This window comes from Equus asinus, chromosome 2 (genome assembly GCF_041296235.1).
Source record: "Equus asinus isolate D_3611 breed Donkey chromosome 2, EquAss-T2T_v2, whole genome shotgun sequence".
Classification (NCBI taxonomy): Eukaryota; Metazoa; Chordata; class Mammalia; order Perissodactyla; family Equidae; genus Equus; species Equus asinus.
This window is the reverse complement of record NC_091791.1, coordinates 42,552,279-42,572,763: the sequence shown is the minus strand read 5'-3', so window position 1 is coordinate 42,572,763 and position 20,485 is coordinate 42,552,279. Positions and strand designations below refer to the sequence as shown.

The following is a 20,485-nucleotide window of genomic DNA, read 5'->3' as shown; positions in this document are numbered from 1 at the left end:
GCTAATGCCAGAGTGTTTGAACCAATTAAACCACCAAGATAAAGGGAGACAACATTGATAAATGTTCCACTTGGAAATCACGTTTTATTTTAGTTCTGCTGAAAAAGAAAAGCAGACAAACGATTTTGCTCAAAAACACCTTTATTTTGAAGGAACTTTGGTTTTTAGGGTAGACAAAGTGAAGGTGGGGATGACCTGTTCCTCTCTTTCTCCCACACAGTCCAATTTCTCCATACGAAATTATGGAAGTAAGATGTAAGGGGAAGAAAAATACATTTGAGCACACTTGTCTTTTATACTGTTCTGATTCTGATGCTTAGCCTTTGGTTAGACATTGCTGGTTGGACTAGATAATTGTATTCCTTTCCTTGTTAGTTTTCAAAAGGAGTTTGTTTACTGCTCACTATTTGCCTGTGTGGAAAGATGGGCTCAACTTTTAAGTTAATGCAGAAAACATGCGGTTGGAAAAAAATGGCCCATTTTCATCAGTCTTATTTCCTTTTTAGAATATACTGTGTTGATTTGCTGAAGTTATCACGGTGGCTAAAGCTGTAAACCAAAGAACCATGTAGAAACACTGGCCTCTAAGTCACATTTACACACCTTATAAAATTTCCTATTAACCGGGTGAGCAGTTAATAGGGCTATTTTCTCATTCTCAGAATTTATACACTGAGAGATTGAGGGACTCATCATTTTAATTAAATATTGCACATCTTAAATAAATATATTTTGATATCATAGATCTAGATGACTGACATAATAAAATACAAATAATTTAAATCCCACTTTGTCACTTGAGAATTTTCAAGCATTTGTTACCCATGTGATATGAGAGACTATTTTATTAAAAACGAGAGGGGAAGAGCAGTCCCTGTCTTTTTAAAACATCATTTAGTAGAGAACTAAGTGGTGAGTTACACTAAATATATGCTACATTTTTATAAAAATATGAAAAATTAAAAGCAAATTTTATTTGGCAAAGATATATTGATTTAAATTTACCCTGTTAAAGCAAGTGACTTCTCTAACCCAGAAAATCTATTTTTATTAAAATACATTTTCTCAAGCCAGCCCTGATGGCCTAGCTGTTAAAGTTTGGTGCGCTCTGCTTCAGCAGCCTGGGGTTCGGTTCCCAGGTGCAGAACCACACCACTCGTCTATCAGTATCCATACTATGGTGGCAGCTCACATAGAAGAACTAGAAGGACTTAAAACTAGAATAATTTATAGCTAGATACTGGGGCTTTGGGGAGGGTAAAAATTAAAAAAAGAAAGGGAAGATTGGCAACAGATGTTAGGGCAAATCTTCCCCTGCAAAAAAAAAGAAAGAAAAAAATTTTCCCTCATCAATGGATAAAGGTACTAATCTTAATAACCAAATGCAGCGTGAAACATACTGAAACTAACCATCTTATTTACAAATATTGTAAGACTAACTTTCCACATACTGAAGTCTCACTAGAGAAAAATACTTCTTACTCCCTTCTCTCTTTTCACTTTACCCATATCTTCCTTCCCCTAATTTAATCGATTATGCATTTTAGTATACATCATTCCCTCTTCCCAAATTTGAAATTACTCTCATATATTTTAACTTGGATCAACGTTTAATAATCTTTTATTCAATGTACATTATTCCCACCTCTCCAAAATTAAACTTCTCTACACAAACATAGATTTTTAGAATAGATAAGACCGATAAGCATTTTTTCCTCCTAATGAATGTTAGCCATTTTATTACTCAATCGTGCCAGACCATGAATAACTGCTGCTGATCGAGATACTACATGTTTATCTACGGCCCCATAGCTCTTGCTATAATGGTGATTGCTGTCCCTAGTGCAGATGGAATGTTCCATGATTTTCCTCATTTTTAAAGCCTTTTTGACTCCTCTGTTAGATTTTTCCACCAGCCTTTTAGCTGGCCTTCCTGTCTCCGTTTCTTCTCCTGGCTAATTCTTTAAAACCACATCCTTCAAAATTATATTAGCTTTCTATCCCTGTGCAACAAATTGACACAAACTTAGTGGCTTAAAAACAAACCCATTTGTTATCTCACAGTTTCTATAGGTCAGAAACCCATGTGGCTTTGGCTAGGTTCTCTGTTCCAGGTCTCACAAGACCAAAATCAAGGTGGTGGCCAGGCTAGGGTCTTATGTGGAGAACCTCTGATGAAGAATCGACTTCCAAGATCATTCAGGCTGTTGGCAGAATTCAGCTCCTTGTTTCTGTGGGACTGAGGTCCCTATTTCAGCCAGGGGCCTCACACAGCTCCTTTCGGCATCCGCATTCCTTCTCATGTTGCCGCTTCCATTTTCAAAGCACAGCATGTTGAATCCTCGTATTTCAATCCTCTCTTCTCTCCTATTTTGTTCTCCTCCTCTCCTCTTCTCTTCTACCAGGAGCGGGTGAAAGTTCTCTGCTCTTAAGGACTTATTTGAGTACATCAGGCATGGAAGCTTGGCGGTCATTCCTAGAAATTTTGCCTACCACAAAAATCCAACTCAAATTTCATCACCTACAGGAAACCTTAAGTGTCTACTCATCCACTTCTGCAATCCTTCTCTCCCTCCCTATATGCGTGGATGCCCCTTCTCTATTTCTACAGCATCCCACTGTGTACCTCAGTCAAAGCATTCCTTACGCTGTAGTACCCTGTTTCTTTGCTTGTCTGTCATTGTAGAGGACTCCTGAACTATGCAACCCCAGTATTTAGGCCAGTGTCAAACAGCATAATAGATGCTCACCTGATAAATGCGTATTGAACAATTTGTATGTACCTTCAAAGTCAAAGAAAAAATAATTTATGTTCAACATAAACTACAGTATTGAACTGTATTCATTACTAATCTTTCAAAATTAGCAATCTGCTTTTATAGATACAGGTCTCAGCTAACCATACTACTCATTTAATCAGAATTTTACACTCATTGAAAACAGTTTGAAAGAAATCTCTAAAATTTGTTAAGCATACACTGCTGCTGTGATAACTGCTTATCTCATTTAATCAAAGCAATTCCATTTTATAGATGAGGAAACTGAGACTTTCAAGACTAGAGTTGCCTGAAGTCAAGCAGCTGCAAAGTAGAGAAGGCAGCATGGCATCTGAACACATGGCTGCCGAGCCTCTATGTGATTTTCCTTCCTCTTTCCTTCCTGCCATCCTTCGATATTTACTGAACATTTATTATGTGTTGGTAATTGTACTAGCATTTTCATTAAATAGACTTGGGTCCAAAAACACTGCTAGAAATAATATCTTAATCAAATGTATACTTAGCACTTACCACACACACAAAATCAAGCCATTATTTCATAAAATAATGTAACATAAAATAACACTAACATTATACATTGGTGTTTATGTCTAATATCATGTCTCTTGCTTTTATGTGACTGCTGTATATTTGTGAAGACATGTGAACTATAATAAAAATATACTTCATAATACGCTAGGCATTAGCAACTTTGTGTGGGAAAAACCGATGAGAAAATTTAAACAAGGAAATTCCATCTTGCCCAACTATGATCTCATCATAGCTGAGGACGTTGTATGAACCGCAGATGGTGAAATTAAGAAGCCACACATGTTCCTTAGAGACTTCAACTTCACCAAGGCAAGGATCTGTGCTTTAAAGCAAGCTTTCTGTTACAAAACAATGTCATGCTCAAATATATGATATCTTACTGCTGAGGGCCTTCAACACAACATTCAAAAGCAGCCCATCACAGATACAGCAGATACTGTATTAACCTGGCTAGGAAATATATACCTTCCTAAATTCACACATTTAACAATATAAACCAGTGTCATGGTTCATCGAAATTATAAAATCTATAAACATGAGTTATTCCCATTCTTAAAATGGCACTTGAAAAGTACAACTGCTGAAACCATAGTGAATTATAAAATTTTAATCACTTACAAGACCTGAGGTTTAGAGGAAAGGGGGATCTGAAAGAAATGAGGAATTCATCATCTGTGTAAAGAAACTCAAAAGCAAGCCTTGGGAATTATTTTACAAAAAGAAATTCAAATATTAAAAGAATTCGATTTCCCATTTTTCTTGCTATGCCTTTAATCAGGTCTGAATTCAAGACTACAAAGAAATGTTCATGAGGGGTGAAGAGAGAACCAATTTATGTAAATAATAAATCATGTTTATAATGGCCAACTGTGTGAGCCCAGAGCTAAGACCAGACACAGAAGTACCAATTTATACCACAGGAAAATTATTTCTAACTCATAAAAGGACTGTTTGTGAGTATAGGCATTTTATTTATGTAATTATAAATAAGAACAATGTGTTACATTCTCAAAATAGGTACTGAATTCTAGTACACAAAAATTCCAGTGATCCAACATCTTCACGATACTCTTTTCCAGTCATTTCCAGCTCTCCCATTTTGTAATCATCCACTTGAATATTTATCATTAAAAGAGAAAAGGTGATAGATCTTGCTTTCCTTCTTTCTTGGATATTTTTTTCTACACCGAACCTTAAGTGAATAAGCATGAAATTTTAATTTTTAGATACTTGGTTATCACGCAGATAAATATTCACCTGGTTGCCAGACCAGATTTGAGCTTTCTGCTGCCATCATCATGTAGTTTTAGTTTTCCTACTATCGAATTACATTTCAGACACAATCCATGAGCATACTGGTCATCTCAATAATGCAAAGCAAGCCTTTACTGCCTCAGAAGGTAACCCAGAAAGTAAGTCTCAGCTTCATTAAGTAATGAGCTCTTCACATATTTCAGGTACCTCCAGAGAGAAAAATTGATAAAGATGCTATGAAGATATGTAAAATTTCACATGTACAAAGAAACTATGCCATTCTCTTCTGTCATATAAACCTAGAGAATATTTCCTGGTCTAATTTTTCTAAACCTATAAAGGAAAGTATCACATCCCGTGATTCAGTAACAGATTGTATGATAGAAAACTAACACAAATGTACACACATATCCCCACACAACTCTACACAGTCAAATCGAATATCCTCAGTGAACATTAAATTTTAACTATCACCACTACCTACTCATTCTGACTATCTGCACAGGACATGATTTTCTTTCTCTATATTTATGAAAATAAAAGCTGGAATGGACTGAATTTATTTTTTTGTCTTATAAGATAGAAAACAACAATGATTTAATTCCCGTGTCTACAAGTTGTAAGCCAAGAAGCATTTTGGGGAACAAGAGGGAACTTATATTACGGTAATTTAATATTCAACAAAAGGACATTCACCAAATATATGTTTTTTAAAACCTCCTGAAAAATAAATACACATACACACACAAAACATTCGAATAAGTTCTTTTACCCTTTTGAATTCCTAAAGTCTCAGCTCAAACATCTCATCTGTGAAGCCTTCTATAACATTCTCAAGCTCTTGCTGCAGAGATCTGAAAATGATGATGACTGTGACAATAATCATAAGAGTATACAATGCTAGGTATTGCTGTAAGCACTCTATCTATGTTCATTCATGCAATCCTCACACCAATCACCTGAAAGGGTTATATGCATCTAATTTCTACAGATGAAGAAACCCAGGCACAGAAAAGTTAAGCAACTTGCTTAAAGTCACAGAGCTGGCAAGCAAAAGAGCTATTACTCAGATCTGGGCAGCCTGACAGCAGAGTCCAAAGGCTTAACTGTTATACCATGCTACCTTTCTTGATTTTCTGTTCATAAAATAGGAACAATAGTATGTGTCCACGATACTGCTTTCTAAATTAAGTCACATTTACACAAAAATCCTAGTACCATGCCCACTGTATAGCAGTACTGAATGTTCTTATTGCTACCAAGTACAGTAATTTTAGCCAAGCCTCCGTCCCCTACCACATTGAGAATTCCTTGAGGATGCAGTCTGCAGTCATTCATTTGTTCACTAAATCATCCCACAAATATTCATTGAACAAGTACTGTGAGCTAGGTATTGCACCAAGCCCTATAAGCACTAGTCTTTGAAGACCCAGCGCTGGACAGCAGACCAACAGGATTCTACCTCAGGGCCTTTGCACTTATTGTTCCCTCTATCTGAAAAGCTCTTCACCATATAATTTCAAGGCTTGTTTCCTCCCTATATTCTCTCTCCTCAAATGTTATCCCTTTAGAGAAACCTTCCTTAAATACCTTATATAAAGTATGCTTCCCCAGACTCTGTATTTTCTTACTCTGCTTGATGTTTTTCTACATACAGTTATCGCCATCATACATACTAGACTCTAAACTCCATATAGACAGGCATTGCCAGTTCTGTGTCCAGAACCTAGAATAGTAGGCTAGTAAGTATTTGTTCTATTGGTGAAAGAAGGAGAAGAGAGAAGGGAGGGAAGGATAGAGGGAGGCAGGGACAAAAAAGAGGGGTGAGAATTTTGACCCACAGATGCTTTATAAACAAGAATATGTTTTTCCATCCTTTCTTGTCCAAACCGCATCTCACCATGAACAAAAGAAGGCTGGCATTCTCCCCCTCCATCACTGTCCATCACTGCTGCAAAAATCCTGAGAACCCCTCAAAGTCGCTCCTCAGTTTCCCTTCTTGTCCTCCCTAAAAACCTGTCTCTTGCTATTTAAATTTCAACACCTGTTCTCGTTCCTCCTTTAAAAAAAAAAAAACGATGACCTCCACAGAGACCAGCTTTTCTTTTCATTTCTAACAATACTGAAGAGCTATAATTTAGCAGCACCATAAGTGGTGGTTGTAATCACTTGTAATTTATCATCCAAGTACCACAGACTAACTTATGATTAAAGAAAAAGCTCTCCTTATTTTTCAATTATTAAAAATACGCATTTGTGGGTTCCTTCTTCAAACATGACATCATTAATTAGCAGGAAATGTACTTTGAACTTCTTTTCTAATAAGAGTAATGAATTTACACTAACTCTTTTTTTCCTTGCACCACTGTAATCATTTATGGTAGTTCTAATTGGCATTAGACTATTCACAATTATTTTGGTTTTCATCTTTCTCAAAACCTGCTAGGTTTGCTGTCCCTGACCCTTTTGAGGTTGGATGTGGCCCTGTGACTTGCTTTGGCCAACGAGATGAGTGTAGACATGACATTTGTCACTTAAAGGCAGAAGATCTCAAAGAGCAAGTAGTGACCTTTCATTTCCCCTTCAGTGGTGATTTGGAGACATATGGCAAGATGGAGTCCCCATGAGAGTGGATTTCCATGTAACGATACTGGGTGGAGGCCCCATGCTAGCCCATGGTGAATATGTAAAGTAATTAAGAAATGAACCTTTGCTCATTAATTCACTAACTTTGTCTGTTTCTGCAGCAATATGAGGTCCATCCTGACTGACAGAGTAGGAGACTAGGATCCGTGTCCATGCAAAACAGAAGCTAACTCATACTGCTGACCTCATTCCATCAGGACCATAAACTAGGTATTTCAGTGATGATAATGGAATATCATGGAACAAATATCATGGAAGGAACAAATTCACACAGACTATGAAACCATCGTAGAACATTTATTTTTGTATGTTCCTTTGTCCGTCTTGAGGCTTTTTTATGAGGCTATTAAGGAATTTATGTCACATGTTTTTTACTTTAAAAGAGCTTTTTGGGGTGGTAAGACTAACAACCCATTCTTTCAACATGAGAAATAATTCTAGGTACTTTACTTACTCTAAAAAATTCTTTGCATTTTCTTGTAAAATTTTTAACTATAACATCACACTATGGAAAATGGTGTAAATACCATGCTTTATTCTTTTTGTTTATACAATTACATAAACAATTCTATCCTGAATGAGAACCATAGACCCTTCAAGCCACTCTTTTGTCTCTACATATCTACATGAAGATTAGGGATATATCTTCAAAATACTGGAAATATCCCCTCAAATAATGGATGAATGAAAAAACTTCCTATTCTGTGGCTGCTTCTTGTAGTTTCTTAAAATGTTCTCTCTCCTTACCCACCCCCACCTTCCTCTCCCTCTTTCTCCTTCATGTACACACACACACACACACTTCACAAAATGTAATAATCAAAACGCCTACAGGTTCAGTTTAAGTCCATTTAAAAATAAGTCCTGTTATCTCCATTGAAATAGTATTTTTAAAGAATCCTGCATTTGTTCCAACCTAAATACAACAAAGACTTCACTAGACATGGCTGTTTAATATACTGCAAATTCTTCTAACATCTGCTCAGGCAGTGAGCAATTCCGAACAAGCGGCTGCTCCATATGAAATTCTCCAGTTGTCTTCACAAAATCTCACTACTAGAAAAACATGTATAACTATTACTTTATTAATGAAGAAAATTTTGCATGATGTATTAAAAGGGGCTGGGGAAGAGGTTTTCAAACACTATACCACAAAGAAAACAAGATTTGAAGAAGTCAGGGCCCACTCCTACTGTTCTCAAGCAATTAAGTCCAGGCAAAGAATCAGGTATGACTAATCACTTCAACTGCCTTCAAGTTCAATGAAAATTGCACCTGAATATGTCCAGAGAGAATCTGAGGGAAGTGGGATTTGTTCTTAAGAAACACTTCACTCCCTTTTGAAAACGCAGAGGAAGAATGAAATAGCAGTAGTCCAAAATTTTGGATACTAAGCTTCCATGCCTCATTAATGTCAATCTGCAAAGTGATAATTAACTCTTTTGTTGTTAGTCCCGTGGAGTCAATTTGGACTCCTAGTGACCCTGTGAACAGTAGAGCAGAACCCTCTCCCGTCTTTTTGTGCCATCCTCTCACCTTCTGTATCAGACAATGCTCTGCTGCTCTTCAGAGGGTTTTCATGGCCAATTTTTTGGGAAGTAGGTGGCCAGGTCCTTCTTCCTAGTCTGCCCTGGCCTAGAAGTTCTGCCAAAACCTATCAACCGTGGGTGACCCTGCTGGTAATTGAAATGCTGGCGGCACAGCTTTTAGCATCACAGCAACATGCAGCTACCATAGTATGACAACTGAAGACGGGGACTGTGGTTCCCTAACCGGAAAACGAATCCAGGTCACAGGAGTAAGAGCGCTGAATCTTAACCCCTCAACCAGCAGGACTGGCTGATAATTAACCAGTCCTAAGAAAAAGGTGAAATTCAACAAGAATAATATTCTAAGAAAATAAGACACAAATAAATAATTAAACCCATGCTAACTCTTTCAGCTGCTAGGAATAGTTCTAATTAGTAACCAATTGTGTTAAAAACTATCACAACAAGAACATAAATTGGGCAATAAACACTGTCTTTGTGAACAGAATGAGAAATTCCTTTCATGGGCAAACAATTCATGCACTCATGTAGTCCTTTACTTTTGCTAGGGGGAAGCTACAACGCTTCAGCTGAAGTCATCATGTTTTATTCCAAACACTTATCTGTTCACTGGATTCAAGCCTGGGCAATCCCACAAATGCCTGGGGACACAGATTGCAGTGTAGGCTAGAAGAGGCTGGCAATTCAGCGAAGAGTACGAGGTCAATGCATGTCTGCACACTTTTAAGCTAGGAAAGGAATACAGTTCTGCACCCTTTACCAGAGAAAAGAGAAACATTTCAGACAGAAAATAGCTTTCGTCAGTTTGCCAACACTAGTCAAAACAATATCTTTTTGTTTCTCTCTTCCACATAAACACAGAAACCTGAAAGCGAATATATCATGGATGGCTTAAGAAAAACCAGATTGTTCCATTGCTGGAGGGATTTCTAGTTGATTTTCCAAACCTATTTTCTAAATCTGCCTGGCTCAGTGCACCCATACCTAGTGAATTATGCAGTGATCAAAAGTCACAAAATGCTTTCACGAGAAAAATAAATTGATGAGAGCATAAAGGTGCATGATTTTAATGTCAGATATTAACACACAATCCCTTCCTAACTTTCAACATGATAGGTTTACTCCCTTTGAGGCAAGTAGTGAGAAGAATATAAAATCCTAGGAGTGTTTCCCAAAATGTCAAAATACCAACACATGTCAAAGACTTCACTGGTGGAGCGTGTCCAGAGTTGTGGTAGCAAAAATCCCACTGCCTTAACCCCCAGCCCTGCCCTGATTTTCTTGCCTACCCTCCCCCATCCTCCAAAGCTGATCTATTCCCTCTCTGTACGTCCCCAAATGAAAACTCCACTAAGCCCTCTGCTTTCTGAAGTCTCCTTCCCATTATTCAAGGAAACACACGGCTACCGTATCATTTCCAAACTCCCTTAACCTTTTCCTAACCATTAACATTGCAGAAAGGAGTCTGCCCACCTTTCTAAGAAATCTATTCCTACAAGTCGTCTGGTAACAATGGATCTGTGTTTGTACGATCCTCAGTCCAGGTCTACTTAGAAAAAATTAGAAGTGTATGCAGTACAAGATCCCAGAATCTTACTTCCTTCAGTAGTAATTACCCTGGTTCCTTCCTCAACTTCCCTAAATTGTAACAATTTTAGTCTCTCTGAATTACCATATAACTTAGAACCAATATCATACATCTTGCTAGATAAGCAGTGCCTCATATTATTCTTTCATCATCTACATATATAAGAATTCCATATGCATACATTCCACAGTTAGCTTATTTTTCTACCAGTGAAGTCTTGATGTCAAAGATTCTATCTTCTACGTCTTTGGTAGAGGAAACAATAACATACATTTAAATTCTTGTTTACCTAGATAATTGAAACTTTGGGAAGGGGGGAAAGATAAAGAAAATTGAGTTTTGTTCTAATGGAACAATTTGATCAACCAGTCCTAAGTTCCTACTGCATGAAAGGCACTGAGTTGATGAGACCACCATGAAAAAGAAATAGCCCCTTTGAAAGCTTTGAAAGTTTGGTGGTGGGGGGCGGGGTCACAGATTGGATGCCTACATAGTAACTATCATGCAAGGCAAGAATGGTAAATTAATTACAAGAGAGTGATCACTTCTGACTTGGATTTGGGGAGAAAGGAATATAAATAATACTGAAAATAACCAAGTGACAGAATTAAGAGGTATCCTGTAAGTTCTGCAAGAATTCCAGAAAGTAGGAAAATGTTGTGAAACAGCCATTGGCTTTCACTTGCCCGTAATCTGCCTGCAAGAAAAGTCTAATGGAACATTTGGCTCATCACAAGTAGAGGAAATGCATGTAGTATTTTGGGCGATGACGAAGTTGTACATCTTTCAGAGCAGAGTCCTGGCGTCTTCGTGGAATTGGGTGCCTTCCAGCAGATCTCTGGGGTGGTTATGCGAAAACTACATCCATGCAACTGAGAGAATATGAAAAGGCAGACCCAAGCCAGGTAACCACAAATGTTATCTGCTGGGACATGTCTTGAGGAGGACTCAGAGCCAGTGCAGGAAGTGGTACTGGGGAAAGAGTTGGACATCCTTTCTTTGCATTCCATTCACCCAGGTGAATAATTAGAGAATTGGTGAATAAGATCTGCCCTAGGCACCTTTGTTTCCTTCTTTTAAGGGAAAATAAAACATGATCATAGAGAAGGAGGAAAATAGCTGAGAGCTAATCAAGATAATGCCTTTCCTTTTGAGGAAACTGGCAGCCTAGAGAATATTATAAAGCCTGGAAATAGATATTAATGACATAGAACATAATCCCTTCTCCCCAGTCATTGCGCCCTGGCCAACTCCCACACTCTGAATTGCCGGGTTCTGACTCTCTAGCAACTGAAATCAGATATGGTTTAACTTACCAAGAAGTGAATATATAATAGCAACTTCTTCGTAAGATTCACTCAGAAATATTCAATAATAAATATTACTCAAAAGTTCCAAACCAAAAATTTTTTTAAAATAACTAATTTGACTCAAGTTTTCCACTGAAAAAAGTGAAGTTTTGCATATCCAGGACAAAATGCATATATATATATAGGCTATATCCATCATATGAACTTGTGAGCTATCACTTGACTTCTGATTCCATTTATTTTGTAAAAAATTATCACTTTGCTGTCCCAATTAGTAAAGTCCTGCTAAAAAGCCATAATTGCATTTGAGTTTCAGTTTCAGAAAAGGCTGCTGTCAATTTAAGGGACTATTTTCTGAGTTTAAAAACTGCCACAAAAGTGACCTAGGAAAAGGTCAATCGGTCTTTCTGACTGTATCCCGAGAAAAACTGGACACAAACTCTAGGTCAAGACTAGTGTCTAGTCTCCATGGCAGGGCGGCTCACAGTCATGTCAAGCTTAACAAGCTATCCTTTGGGAGTATATTTTTTGGCATTAAGACTGGTTTTTGGTTCTCACCCTGACTTGAGCAAAGTGAAAACACTTTTGTGGCTCCATCTTTGGTAATGAGTACATTCCTGACAGGCTAGTAACCCATCAGAAATGATGGCATGTTTAAAAACAGAATTACAAAGGATGGGGAGCTACATTCACCAGAGCAAATACAGTAAAAGTCGGAAGACAGAACAGTGAAAAACTAAAGTACGACTATGTTCCTGGCTGCTTGCTTAAGTTTAAAACACTTTCAATGAAAACTATCAATGTAATTCCATTTCAGGAAGACAATTTAACCTCCCATCAACAAACATTTAGCAGTCCCCTACTTGGGGTTTATACACTGGAGTGAGTGCTGTAGAAGATACAGAAACACTCTGGAATTATAATCTAATAGGTAATAAAAATATGCAAAAAAAATTAACCATCATACAATACAGAATGTGAAAGTCATATGAAGGGGGAGAAGTGTTACAGAAGCCTAGATAAAAGGGAAAATTCTAGTTGCTGGAACAGGGAAAGGCTTAATAGAGGAGATAGCATGAGAAGGCTTGAAAGTAGTTAGGATTTCAGGGTAGATATGGGGATATATAATGCAGGACAGGCAATGATGTAAGCAAATCCGCCAGCACAGGAAAGTATGGACTATGCTTAGAAATAGCAAGTAGTCTCTAAGTTGGAACATTGGGTCAGAAGTGCATTTGCTAATAATCTTAGTTACGAGTGACAGAAACCCAGGTGCAATCTGCTTAGGCCCAAGGAGGTTTGATTCAATGATTGCATGGGCTCATAAAACCCAACTGAAGGAGAGTCAGGCACATTCACATCTTAGCTGCCTCAAGGACAGTGGACACTCTCTTGCGGGAGTTGGAACATAAATATTTAAAGGTTCTCTGAGATGATATGAAAAGACCTCCAGGTGAAGCTAGAAAAGCGACATCCAGTCTTGACTTACTTGGCAACTCATTCAATCCCTCTGGTCCACAGTTCTTTCATCTGGAAAGTGGGAGAAATTATACTACTTGTCTAGTCTACCTGCAGCAGGATAACTGTGAGGCTAAAGAGACACTCTAAATACAAAATGATTCCGTGGAAAATGGCCTGACCAAAAGTATAAGAGAAGTATACTATCAATCTCAGAAAAAATATTATCAAGCATCAAAATCCTTTCTTAAAGGACGGGAAAAGAAATTAGGGAGCACAAGAATGTGCACGCACACACACACACACAAACACATACACACATATCCAGAACTGCTCAAATAATCTGAACAAGCTGTTGCAATAGAAAAAAAAACTAACAAAGAGCAGGTCACTTTTCATCTTCCTATCATTTTCAGGAAATGCCAAAAAAGTAAAAATAAAAGATGCGACAACAGTTTTTCCATGTGCTAAGCCAGCTGCTACTACCTTAACATGATACTGTTGTTTAAATAACAGTAATAGAATCCAGAGGCCCATCAGAAATAACACAATGCTTTATAAAGAGAGGGAAACTAATTTTATCCATCCTAAATGAAATACGTAAGTCTCCAGGCAAAGCCAAAACAGATGGAGAAAAAAATAGTTTCTAATAATGAAAAACTCCCAATAAACCTCTTCTTTGCGCTTCTTATTTCAGAGAGCACAGGACAAAGAAATACATAGACTGTCACTTATATCATCCAAGAGAAAAATTCATTCATCCAGCCACATGACAGGCTTTAACGAACAGTTACTACGTGCCAGGAAAGATGCTGGAGAAAGGAAATATGAAAAACTAGTTTTTGCTCTTGAGGAGGTAAAGCCCCCAGGAATGAAATCCAGCAACATCCATTTTGTGAGTACAAGGAAAATCACTTCCATTATTGTAATTGTATTTCAGAAAAACCCTCTGAAGAAAGTATTGCTGTACAAATTTGAAAACTGAGGCCCACAGAGTGTAAGCGATTTGTTCAAGTTTGTAAAATCAGCATCTGGTGGAGCCAGGATTCAAACCCACATCTTCTGACCCAAAGACTTTCCCTAACACTGTGTGAACACATGCAGGCAAGGCTCTTCTTTAGCATCACCACACAATCTGCTGAGCCCTTCATATTTGCACAGAAAATTCCATTGGGCATCCCATTTCTTCTGGGCGTGTAGTCAGAAAACAATCTGAATGGGAATCTGACATAAATCATCATGCGCCTAGTAACACGGCATCAAACTATGTATAGCAAGAACTACTCCAAATGTAAGGAGAGATGGAAACATAATAATACAAGAAATGTTTGCTTACCTCTCTCAGCCCAGGACTGATACAGTCAATAAAACATAGGTAATATTTTCAACTTTACTCATAATTTTCAGAATGAATCAAAACAACAAGATATCACCCCCCATCCCACCATTAAATTGGCACAAGTTTTTAAAAAGGTGAAAAACTCAGTGTGTACATTTTATAACAGAATTTTTTTATTGAAGTCACAGTGGCTTATAATATTATATAAATTTTCAGTGCAAATCATTATATTTTGATTTCTCTAGAGATTGCATCATGTTCACCACCAAAAGTCTAGTTGCCATTCATCACCATACACATGTGCTCCTTTCCCCTTTCCACCTTCTCCCCACCCCATTCTCCTCTGGTTACTACCCATCTGTTCTCCATATTTATGTGTTTGCTTTTTTGCTTATCTTCCACATATGAGTAAAGTAATACAGTAATTGCCTTTGTCTGACTTATCTTGCTTAGCATAATACCCTCAAAGTAGATCCATGTTGTTACAAATGACACGAATTTGTCTTTTTTATGGCTGAGTAGTATTCCATCGTGTAGATATATGCCACATCTTCTTTATCCATTCATCCACTGATGGGCTCTTAAGTTGCTTCCACGTCTTGGCTATTGTGAATAATGCTGCAATAAACACAGTGGTGCATATGTCTTTTCAAATTAGTGTTTTTGTATTCTTTGGATAAATACCTAGAAATGGAATAGCTAGATCATATAGTATTTTTATTTTTAATTTTTTGAGGAATCTTCATACTGTCTTCGATAGAGGCTGCACCAGTTTGCATTCCCACCAGCAGGTAAGAGGGTTCCTTTTTCTCCACATCTTCTCCAACATTTGTTACTTCTTATCTTTTTAATAATAGCCATTCTGATGGGTGTGAGATGATAGTTCATTGTAGTTTTGATCTGCATTTGCCTAATAGTTAGTGACATCCAAAAGTGGAACATCTTTTCATGTGTCTGTTGGTCATCTGTATATCTTCTTCAGAAAATGTGTGTTCAGATCCTCTGCCCATTTTTCGATCAGGTTATTTGTTTCTTCGTTGTTGAGTTGTATGAGTTCTTTATATACTTCGGATACTAATCCGTTATCAGATAGATGATTTGCAAATATCTTCTACCAATTGTTAGGCTGTCTTTTCATTTTGTTGATGGTTTCCTTTGCTGTGCAGAAGGTTTTCAGTTTGATGTAGTCCCATTGTTTATTTTTCCTGTTGTTTCCGTTGCCTGAGGAGACATATTCAAAAAGATATCGCTAAGGCCAATGTCAAAGAGCATACTGCTCATGATTTCTTTGAGGAGTTTTATGGTTTCAGGTCTTACATAAAGGATTAATTCATTTTGAGTTAATTTTTGGGTATGGTGTAAGATAATGGTGTACTTTCATTCTTTTGCATATGGCTGTCTAGTTTTCCCAATATCATTTAATGAAGAGACTTCTCTTTCTCCACTGTATGTTCTTGGCTCCTTTGTCAGAAATTAGATGTGTAGGTTTATTTCTGGGCTCTCGATTCTGTTCCATTGACCTGTGTGTCTGTTTCTGTGCCAGTACCATGCTGTTTTGATTACTGTAGCTTTGTAGTATATTTTGAAATCAGGGAGCATGATACCTCCAGCTGTGTTCCTTTTTTCAGGATGGCTTTGGCTATTCTGGGGTCTTTTGTTCTTCCATATAAATTTCAGGATTCTTTTTTCTATTTCCATGAAAAATGTCATTGGGATTCTGATTGGAATTGCACTAAATCTGTAGATTGCTTCAGGTAATATGGACATTTTTACTACGTTAATTCTTTCAATCCATGAACATGGAATATCTTTCCTTTTCTTTATGTTTTCTTCAGTTTCCTTCAATGCTGTCTTATTGTTTTCAGTGTACATGTTTTTTACCTCCTACGTTAAATTTATTCCTAGGTATTTTATTCTTTTTGTTGTGATTGTAAATGGGATTGTGTTCTTGAATTCTGTTTGTGCTAGTTCCTTGTTAGTGAATAGAAATGCAATTAGTTTTTGTATGTTGATTTTGTACCCTGCCACTTTACTGTATTTAACTATTTATAATAGTTTCCTGGTGGATTTTTTAGAGTGTTCCACATATAGAATCATGTAATCCACAAATAGTGTCAGTTCTACATCTTCCTTTCCAATTTAGATACTTTTAATATCTTTTTCTTGCTTAATTGCTCTGGCTATGACCTCCAATACTATGTTGAATAGAGTGGCAAGAAAGGCCATCCTTGTCTTTTTCCTGTTCTTAGAGAAATAGCTTTTGGTTTTTCACCATTGAGTATGATATTGGCTGTGGGTTTGTCATATATGGCCTTTATTATGTTGAGATACTTTTCTTCTATACTCATTTTATTGAGAGTTTTTATCATAAATGGATGTTGAATCTTAAATACTTTCTCTGCATCTATTGAGATGATCATGTGATTTTTGTTCTTTATTTTGTTAATGCAGTGTATCACATTGATTGATTTGTGGATGCTGAACCATCCCTGTGTCCATGGAATAAATCCCACTTGATTGTGGTGTATGATCCTTTTAATGCATTATTGTATTATTTTATTGAGGATTTTTGCATCTATGTTCATCAGTGATACTGGCGTTATAGGAGAATTTTTAATGCACATATCCTTCAGTGCAACAATTTCACTTCTGGGAAAGCATTAAAGGTCACCATTTAGCCAGGCTCAAGATTTGAGTTATTGTTCTCTCTGTCCCAATCCAATCCTTACCAATCCTGTATATCCAATACTTGTCAAGTCCTGCCAATTCTACTTCCAAAATGTCTCAATCTGTTTCTCACCTCATCCTCATTGTAGAACATCATTTTTTTTCTTATTTGACTATTAGCTTCCTTACTGGTCCTTTCAATTCCTGTTCCCACCACTAACATTTATTACAAATAGTCATCCAGATATATCTTCAGAAGTACAGTTCCAACAGAATCACTGTGAGGTTAAAAAATAATCAATGGTTTTCCATTGCCTTTCAAGTTAAGAATGAATCCCTTTTCCCAACTTTCAAGGCACACCACAATATGGCCCCATCATTTCCTCCCATTATTGCCTAGACAAAATGGGGAAAATGCAATTCTCAAACAAACCTCCAGTGATCTTGCTTCAAGGATTTTACAACCCTTCCATAAACTATGTGAAGAATTTCTTCTTTAAATCCCCATAGTACTATCGTTGTATCTCTCTTAAATCATTTTATGTTCTAGGTTAGATTATTCGCACACTTGGTCTACTCTTACATTATATTATGCATTCCTTGAAAACAGCCTATGCCTTATTTTTCTCTATATATGTTTTCAGTGGGATTCCTTGAGGTAGAGCCTAAGACAGGGATTCTTGCAAGAAATTTATCGGAGCAGTACTCTCAGGAGGAAGTAGGGGGGTGAGGAAAACAGAATAAACAGTAGATGAAATAAGGCAAAGATGTCCAAGTCTACCTTCAGCCTAATCCCATGGGAGCACTGAAACATCGAATGCACCCTAGAAATTGTCCCAGTGGAGGTGAGAAAACAGGGCTGTTACATACAGCATCAGTCAGACGTTGGTCAGTGGCGATCTTTGGAGGGAGGTATAACTTCCCAGGCATCTCTCAGCTAGGGACCTCCCATGAGCCACAGGCAATACTTTGAAGACCACAGGTGTGAACCTTTAACAACCAATATCCACAATAGCTGGTAGACAGTTGCACCCACCCAGTAAAGGAATTCTGGAAAGTATACTTACATCACCTATTACAGAATCCCTTACAACACCTCTAATAGCTCAGAGCCAATAGTAAACGCTCAATAAATAGCCGGTGAAAAGAAGTGCCTATATGAATAAATGACTTTATTCTCTTAGTTGAAGTGCATTAGTATATGCTTACAAATAGCAACTTGTTCACTCACTGCCTTAGTTCAAGCTGTTATAACAAAGTGTCATAGACTGGGTGGCTTATAAATGACAGAAATTTATTTCTCACAGTTCTGGATGAAGTCTGAGATCAGAATGCCAAGCATGGCTGATTTCTGATGAAGGCCTTCTTCTGGGTTGCAGATGGCCTATTTCTCATTGTTGCAGACGGCTCCATCTTCATGATGTAATTACTTCCCTAAGGTTCCAACTCCGAATACCATCACATTGAGAATTAGATTTCAACAAATGAATTGGAGAGAGGGACACAAACATTCAATCCATAACACTTACTCTTCCCCAGGAAAACAAACAAGCAAACAGAAAGAAAAATACGTGGGATTTTATATTGCATTCTCCTGATTTAAAATAAATTTTTGTACTCACGAGCAAGTCTGAGCTAATACATTTAACTTTAAATTAATTCATACCCATGGAAAATTGAACAAATTGTCATTCTTAGAGATTTAAGATGAAGATTACTGAAAACATGAAGGGAATTTCTGATGAAAGTGATCATTTTCATTCTTAAGAACAGAATGTCCGCTAGTAACCCCATCAAGCTACTGATTATGGTAATAAATATTTACAGAAGGAGCCAAATCTTTCCCTGCAAACCCCAAGAGAGTCTCTTAGCTATAGTCAATCATCTTCCAAGTTAAGGTCTTCTTTTGATCAATGAGTAATAAATGAACAAATGATATTTCGGTAGGCAGCATATTAAACCCATCAGTGGCATTGTATTTCTGCTTTCAGTTGGATCATGTTTAAATCAATGTTTGGTATAAAATCAGTATGGTTTCATTTTAAAAGCTCTAATAAAAAAAGGCTAAAACAAAATACACATGCTATGGAAACTCTAACCAAGTAACTTATGCTTGCAATAATTTATCAAGCACATTTTGAATGCCAGCAATGTGCAAATCACTCTAGAAAGAGATACCGGGAGTATGTAGATGAATACGATTTGTTTCCTGCCCTCAAGCTGGTTCCTGCTCTCAAGATGGTTAGAATCTAGTAAGAAAGGGAATAAACGTACTGATACCTAAAAGAAAGGATATAATGAACTTACTAAAATGCATCAATCCCCTGCTCAAAAGCCTTTTCTATTTCCCCATTACCTCCAATGTGAAGTACAAAGTCATTAGGATTCAAAATCCTCCACGGGTTCTTTCTATTTATTGATTGATTGATTATCTATCTATTTATTTATTTAATTGATTGATTTTATTTTCTCAGCAGATTATTTATTGAACACATTTGTGCTAGGTATGAAAATGTTGATAGACAAGATACACATCAGCTTTGCCTTTATCATCCTTGTATTTCTCACCCTTTCCTTTCATATAGGTTAAACTCCAATCAGACATACCTAACCATTCCCAGAATCAGCCATTGAACTTTCAACCTCTGTAATTTTGGCAAGTGCTTTTTCTCCCATTTGGTATACCTTCCTCATATTTCTCACCTAGTAAATCTTCCAGTCCTTCAAGTTTTAGTCCACATGCTACCACTTTAAGCTGTAATTCCTGATACCCCCTATTCAGAAGAAGGGGTTCTTCTCTCCTTTGTACATCCCTAACATTCTGCAGCCTTTCTGTTACTTGACCTATATTACCAAGTAAAACTTACTGTATCAGAGAGAGTCCCAAGAGGAAAGAGCTCTCTTGCATTTGAATCATTTGAGGAGCATTTATTTAGAAAAGGCATATTAACAGAGGTGTGGGCGGGATGTAGAGAAGCCACAAGGGTTAGACCATAACCCAGGAATAGTAGCAGAGGAGTTGTTGCCGTCTCTAGCCAAAAGACTCAAAGGGAGGGACTATTTACCAATACCCGGGAGGAAAGAGTCAGCGGAGGAGGCTACCTTTAAAGAGGCAGGGACATCCATCAGAGGGACACTGCCAACCCCAGGAGTGTCACAGAGAGAAGAAATACCCTAACCTCACTTTCTTCTCCCTCTTATCTGCTGCTGGGGTGCCCCTGCAGCAGGCTGAATCCCACTAAAATAGTGAGGTCCAGGAAGCTCTTGTGGTCATCCACGCAGGTCATTGCAGCGGGGCAGATAATATGGCTGGTAAGGGTAGAGAAGAAATCCGCAGAGGCAAGGGAAGAAATCTGCCACAC

At 37.4% G+C, this 20,485-nt stretch overlaps 1 protein-coding gene across 2 annotated transcripts in view; it reads right to left on the bottom strand.

Annotated features, from left to right (window-relative positions):
* Nucleotides 1-20,485, bottom strand: part of PRKG1 (protein kinase cGMP-dependent 1) — a 1,184,543-nt gene that overhangs the window by 969,750 nt on the left and 194,308 nt on the right. The gene's annotated exons all lie outside the window — the stretch shown is intronic.